Source organism: Clarias gariepinus, chromosome 5 (genome assembly GCF_024256425.1).
Source record: "Clarias gariepinus isolate MV-2021 ecotype Netherlands chromosome 5, CGAR_prim_01v2, whole genome shotgun sequence".
In the NCBI taxonomy this organism is placed as follows: Eukaryota; Metazoa; Chordata; class Actinopteri; order Siluriformes; family Clariidae; genus Clarias; species Clarias gariepinus.
The window spans coordinates 18,583,660-18,591,156 of record NC_071104.1 but is presented as its reverse complement, the minus strand read 5'-3'; the positions used below and the strand labels follow the sequence as shown (position 1 = coordinate 18,591,156).

The 7,497-nt window shown below is 41.5% G+C and overlaps 1 protein-coding gene across 1 annotated transcript in view; it reads left to right on the top strand.

Moving 5' to 3' along the window:
• The first annotated feature begins 342 nt into the window (after positions 1-342).
• st6gal2a (ST6 beta-galactosamide alpha-2,6-sialyltranferase 2a) overlaps positions 343-7,497 on the top strand; it is a 45,088-nt gene continuing 37,933 nt past the window's right edge. The window contains exon 1 of the mRNA XM_053496208.1: positions 343-500. The gene's annotated coding sequence lies outside the window, so the exon portion shown is untranslated. The remainder of the gene's footprint in view (positions 501-7,497) is intronic.

Below are 7,497 nucleotides of genomic sequence, written 5' to 3'. Positions count from 1 at the left end.
TCATAGCTATAATGTCACAGTTGATGTTGGTCTCAATGTTAAATATGGGACTTTTTGGGGCAAACCTTTGTACAGAAGAAGAAATATAAAAAGAGGAAAAATAATAAGCCTGTGAGATAGTAAAAGTAGTGCTTCGCAAGAACCACTAAAAATAAAATTAGCACCAATACTGTGTTTTGGTCATCATTTTGTAATTAATAATAATAATAATAAAAGAAACAAAGTTTGACAACTTTGGCAACCCTTGGGTGTGTTCGGCGACCTCTGCCGACAGAATGAAGAACAGCAGCTGCAGCGTGTCCTCCCCCCACAGCTGGATTAACAGCGTGATTAGGCTTGGAAAACACACACACTCACACACACACACACATAGAAGCCCTGGAGCATCTCAGCATGCGGCTCGCTCAGTGTACCAGCCACAGTACTCAGTAACAGAGCGGGGAAGGTTGAGGAGAGCGGCGCATACCTTTAGAGAAGATGAATGCGGGCTGATTTCAGAGGTAAGAGGCGCGTCGGAGGCGTCGGGACTCGTTCAAGGCCGATCGACATCCGCTTTGTGCTCGGGAATTACTAACGCATTGGGGGAAAATGGACGCAAATCCGCAGCCATTCGGCTGTCGAGCGGGCACAATGGCAAGGCAAAATGCTCAGTCTGGTGTGTTATTCATTAGGGTGGATCGGGGACTTGTACGGGGGGAAACGTGCATTCGTGCGTTAACTGCAGCTCGGTCATTGTCTGCAGCGCGGGGAGCAGCGCGGGGAGCATCGTGGCTGTAACTCGGAGGCAAAACGGATAAATCTGGATGTTTTGCAGCCTCTGTGTTTCATTCATGCTCGGTCTGTAAACGTGTGACCGATCATGCAGCATGCTCCGAGTTGCTTTGCGATCATCACACCAACTTCAACATGCACACTGCTCATACGCTTTATTTTCGCAGTTTTTTTCTTCTACACTATATTACATTCTTCTATATATTTAAAATTTTCACAGCTCCTGACATGAGCACGCAACATGCACATTTCTTTGATAGAATGAAAAGTGGGCGTCGTTGCAAACAAATAAGATTTAGCCGAGATTTGAATTTCTGCCGTATTTTTCTGCCCTAAGTATTATGCGGCATGTCGCCGCTTCGGTTGTTGACGTCATATCGGTCAATGTTTTCCAAATATATAGATATGTTTGATTGAATTTAACGTTTAAACAGGAAGCCGTGATTCAGAGCAGCGTGTGCTGTTAACAAAATGTGATCAGAGTGGAGGCCCGAGCTCAAATGCTTCTCCTCATGTATTCCTAAGCAGGGTGGAAAATGCATCCCATTCTGATGAACTGGTGTGAACTTTTTTATTTTATTTTATTTTTTAAAGAAATTTGTGCTCAGTCTGACCTGCTGTCAAAACATCAGTCAAGCTCGTCATACAATGATAAGTAAATGTTGGAGATTTTTTTTCAATTGCCTTTTTTTTTGTCTTATTTAAAAAAAAATGTTTTTGCCTTTTTTTTCTTTTTCGATCATTTCTCCAGAGTATTCTATGGGCAACCATTTTTATCCCCTTCATTCTAGCAGCATGTACCAGGTGGTAAAGATGGCATACGCGTCTGTGTTGGCAGCTAGATTTTTTTTTTCAGCAGGGTTTCCGTGTAGTAAACCTGCTGCGAAGTTCTTGATGACTATCTTTATCAGGTACCCACTTTTTTTTTTTTTTTTTTTTTTTTTTAGAAATCAGTAATTAATCATAATTAAACATTTTTCATGCAGTACTCACTATATGCAAAGTCTGTTTAAGTGTAATCTATCATAACCTTCAATCTACCTCTGAGTAAGTATCAATTTTGAAGAACATCACACCTTTTTCATGTCTGGAGAAGTAAATGTGGATTATTTTTTTCTGTCTTGAATGCGTACATGCTTGCTGTATTAGTTGTCTGTAGAGGTTGCATAACTCAATTCTTTCTTACTAAACAAAGTCATGTTCATTATCTACAAAAATATGGATCTACTCTTAAATTTTCTTTTCAGCCGACAGGAACATAAGCTGTTTTAACTAGTGTAGACGTGTTCAGGCAGGTTTACAAGGTGAAGAATCTACTGACGTTTGCTTAGTCCAAGCAAAAGCTTTCATCGAGTTTGCTTTTGATGTTTAGTTTTCTCTCCTGAGAGAATGTGCAATGGAGGTAGGAAAAGTAGAGGAACAGTAGTCTTTTTAAGATAAATGCTGGGTTATTTGTCCTGTTCTGCTGTTGCATACTCTGTTCTAATTATTGCCAGAAGTGCTCTAGTGGAAGGAGCTGAGAAGGATTTTCAGGCTTTATTCAGACGGCCCAAATGGAGTCTGTGCCTGCCAGCGTCTTGTATTGAGTATTTATCTCACATGCTGTGAGGATGGCAGAATACTCAATCCAGTAAACAAAAATTCTAAGTGCTGCATCTTTGTTAAAAAACATACTTTAGGGGGCTTTTGTCCATATTTTAAGTATTCTAGCTCATGACTGGCTAGTAAAATTCATTCATCAGCTGCTTCCTTATTCATTGTGGTCAATAATCAGCTTCAGTGGTCAGGCTATAACCATCTTTAGTAACCACATATTTATAAAATGCACTATTATGAACAGCATTACTCATGTGCTTTTATTATGTGCCATGTATGGAATTGTGAGCATCTGGATTTAAGAGTCATTAATGTTGCTTTAAAAAAGTATTTTTTTTTTCATCACACAGGCGAATAATATATACTGTGTGTATGTCTATATATGTATCACTGCCCTGGTACATCACCCAACAATTGTAATTACAGTACTACAATTGATATTTCTGACTATCCGAAAAGTTATCTTAGTCATACATAGTTTTATATATAAACTATACTTGTACTCTTTCTCACACATTATACACTATGTTTTAGGTGTATAAAACTTTTATAGATATAAAAAACTTTTTGACTTTGGTGACTTTTTAGATAGTCAGAAAAATCTATTGTAGTGCTGTATTTTAGGGCTGCAACTAAAGTTTATTTTTATAATCGATTAATCTTTCGATTGTTTTTTTTTTCGATTAATAGATGAATTAGATTTTTTTTTAAACACACAAGAAAAGCATAAATTTCCAACCCTTTATTTAAAAACAGAACTGAAATCTTTAGAAAGTGAACAAACATGTTGCTCCTTATATAATAATAAAATAAAATAAAAATGGACTAACACAAACAACATAGACATGTATGCTTTACATCTGCCAAATATATACAGTACAGTGGAACCTTGAATTACCAGCATAATTCATTCCCGGAAGTGGGCTCACATTCCAAAACACTCGTAAACCAAATTTATTTTTTAAAAACACACTAAAAGAATCACTGCTGTAAAGTAAAAATAAAACAAATTTACCTGCACTTTACCTTGAAAAGAATCGATACAGAGCAGTGTTTCTGTGTAGAGCAAAAAGAATGTGTGTGTGTCTGTGAAGGTGAAAGTAGGAGAACACACCAGCCAAAGAGCAGGCTGAGCCTTGAGCAGAGAGAGAACATGGATTTTTAATGTCTCTAATAAGACTTGCTTTTGCTTTACACGCGCGCTGTACACACGCATACAGGCACAAAAAAAAAATGTTTTACACGCACACGTGGTCACAGTGTTATAGTAAACAGTACACATGTGCACAGATGTGTTCAAGTGTTCAAGTTCAAGTGGGTTTTATTGTCATTACAACCATATACAGTTAGTACACAGTGAAACGAAACAACGTTCCTCCAGGACCAAGGTGCTACATGCAACATAAACTTACAACATAAATTAACAGAGACACTAAACTAGCTAACCAAGAGGCCTAGTTAACTGGCTAGCAGAGACAGGACAGAGAGATCTAACATAAATTACAACATAAATTAACAAAAACTAACTAGCTAAGTAACATTTTTACAGACAACATAAAGTGCACGTGCAAATGTGCAAACAAGAGCAACAACAAAGTGACAGTGCGCAACCACGACATAACAGAACATAAAATATGGTGTTGAGGTAGTGGGTAAACAAACATTCCTTAAAACAGCAGCAAGATTTGAGGAATTAGTGCAAAAATGTAGTCCAGTAATGATCATTGTGCAAAAAGATTGTTAAAAACAGTGAAGCATTTACAGGTTGGTGTGTACGATAATTTGGTGGTGTAGGTCAGTGTGTCTGCACTTGTGTTGATTAGTCAGTCCAGTCTCAATATTTTGAGGTAGTTGAGTTAAGCTGTGTGATAATGTTTGTGTTTGTGTGTGTGTGAGTGTGTTTGTGTTTATCAGTCCAGTCCCTTTTTGTTGAGGAGACGGATGGCTTGTGGAAAAAAGCTGTTGCACAGTCTGGATGTGTGTGCCCGAATGCTTCGGTACCTTTTTCCAGATGGCAGGAGTGTGAAGTGTGTGTGAGAGGGGTGTGTCCGATCAGCCACAATGCTGGTGGCTTTGCGGATGCAGCGTGTGGTGTAGATGTCTTCAATAGAGGGGAGAGAGGCCCCGATGATCTTCTCCGCTGTCCTCACTATCCGTTGTAGGGTTTTGCGATCCGATATGGCACAATTCCCAAACCAGACAGTGATGCAGCCGCTCAGGATGCTCTCGATAGTTCCTCTATAGAAGGTGGTCAGGATCGGTGGTGGAAGCTGGGCCTTCCTCAGTCTTCTCAGAAAGAAGAGACGCTGTTGGGCTTTCTTCTGTAGGGAGCTGGTGTTGAGGGACCAGCTGAGGTCCTTCTCTAGGTGGACACCCAGGAATTTGGTGCTTTCGACGATTCCCACAGAGGAGCCATTGATGCTCAGCGGAGAATGGTCGCCTCGTGTCCTCCTAAAGTCAACAACCATCTCCTTTGTCTTGTCAACATTTAGAGACAGGTTGTTGTCTTTACACCAGTCTGTTAGCCTCTGCACTTCCTCTCTGTACGCTGACTCGTCGTTCTTGCTAATGAGACCCACCACGGTCGTGTCATCAGCGAACTTAATGATGTGGTTCGAACTGTGTGTTGCTACACAGTCGTGAGTCAGCAGTGTGAACAGCAGGGGACTGAGCACACAGCCTTGTGGGGCCCCAGTGCTCAGTGTGGTGGTGCTGGAGGTGCAGTTCCCGATCCGTACTGACTGAGGCCTACCGGTCAGAAAGTCCAGGATCCAGTTGCAGAGGGAGGTGTTCAGGCCCAACAGGTTCAGCTTCCCAATTAGTTGTTGGGGGATGATAGTGTTGAATGCTGAGCTGAAATCTATGTACAGCATTCGAACATATGTGTCCTTCTTGTCAAGGTGTGTGAGGGCAAGATGGAGTGTAGTGGAGATGGCGTCGTCCGTTGAGCGGTTAGGACGGTACGCAAATTGCAGTGGGTCCAGTGAGGAGGGCAGCAGGGTCTTTATGTGTCTCATGACGAGCCGCTCGAAGCACTTCATGATGGTGGGTGTGAGTGCAACGGGACGGTAGTCATTGAGACAGGACACAGTAGACTTCTTGGGCACGGGGACGATGGTGGTGGCCTTGAAGCACGTGGGAACGACGGCGCTGCTCAGAGAGATGTTAAAGATGTCGGTGAGAACATCTGCCAGCTGCTCAGCACATTCTCTGAGCACTCTGCCTGGGATGTTGTCTGGTCCAGCAGCTTTACGTGGGTTGACTCTGCGTAGAGTTTTCCTCACCTCAGCTGTAGTGAGACACAGCACCTGGTCGTTCGGAGGAGGGGTGGTCTTCCTCGCCGCTACGTTGTTCTGCCTGTCAAACCGAGCATAAAAGTTGTTCAGCGCATCCGGGAGGGAGCCGTCACTGTCACAGGCAGGTTCTTTGATTGATTCTTTGATAGATGTTGATTATACCAGTAAGAGACGCACACTAAGACCCAGCAGGGGAGACGATGACCCAATTAAGAATTTCTCTGCCTCCGCCATGTATCTTTCCTCTACCTCCGCTTATTTATTCATTTATTTTGCTCCGCCCTGTCTATGAGGTGCCGAGCTCTGCTAGCATCAGTGCGCGAGATCGAGGGGTGAAGTTGTTGATGTTGGTGATGGGTGACAACAATCTTATGTGACAGGGCAATGATCTAAAGCACACCAGTAAATCTATATTAGGATGGCTGAAAATAAAAGAATCAAGGTTTTGAAATGACCTAGTTAGAAAGCCCAGACCTGAGCTCAACTGAAATGCTGTGGTGACACCTTAAGAGAGCTGTGCATAAGCAAATGCCCAAAAAACTTAATGAACCAAACTGAAGCAAAGCAATGTTGTAAGGAAGAATGGGCCAGAATTCTAATGATGGATCTACAAGCTGTGTACTTATGGGGATACTTAGTACTTTATGGCCCACATGTTTTTTTTCTTTTCTTTTTGGCTTCATTTTTGTAATATAAATAATGTCAGGGTAAAAAAAAGTTATGTTGTTTGTCTGAGGTTGTGTTTGCCTAATAAGACCTGCTGAGATCAGATGAAAAGGGCTCCAATTACCTAAAAATTAGTATAACTTTAGGTACTAAAATATGGTTACTAACTTTAGAACACGACTGTCATAACAAATCTATGAACTGTTGTTTTTTTTTAGAAGATAATAAGTGATGAGCGGTTCTCCATTTCAGGCCAGGACAGGCTTGGATGTTGATACTGATCAGTACATCTCTATTGACTGCCTGTCTACTGGCCAGCATGTAATATCCTCTAAAGCAATGTAGATTAAAGCCTGAAATTAGATTTGAAGCTTTAGGCAAGTTCATCATACAGTGGCAGAATACTCTAACGGTGAACAGATTTTGATCATGGGCCCTGTTTCACAATACAGTGAAACCTTGGATTGCGAGTAACACAGTTTTTGCACAAGACAAGCAAAGATTTTAATAAATTTTGATCAAGTCTTGGTTTAAGAGTACAGTATCATGTATCATCGCATGCGCTTCTTGTTTTGACGCCGAGCGTCACATAATCACAACTGAGCCAACGGTTTTTCTCGCTTGTGCTGCAGAATTGTGGGTAATAGTCTCCCCTGCTGGGTCTTAGTGCTCGTCTCTTACTGGTATAATTAACATCCGTGCAGGCGTGTACTGTTTGCTATAACACTGTTACCGTGTGTGTGTGTGTGTAAAACATATTTTATTTTGTGTCTGTATACGTGTGTGTACAGCGCGTATGCAAAGCAAGTCTCATTAGAGAGGTTAAAAATCCATTTTGTCTCTCTGCTCAAGGGTCAGCCTGCTCATTGTGTGTGTGCGCGTGCGCGTCATTAGGACCCATGCCCCACACAAACACACACACAGACCCCTCCTACTTTCGCCTTCCCAGACACACAAACACACTCTTTCTCTCTGCTCTTCACAGAAACACTGCTCTGTCGCGATTCTTTTTAAAGGTAAAGTGCAGGTTAATTTGTTTTTTTTTTACTTTACAGCAGTGATTCCGTTAGCACTCAATCGAGTGTCATTAGAGAGATTTTTTGTTTATTTTGCCGATAAAACAGTGTTTCCGTTGTGTGCGCGCGTGTGAAAAGAGTGGAGGAAGGGT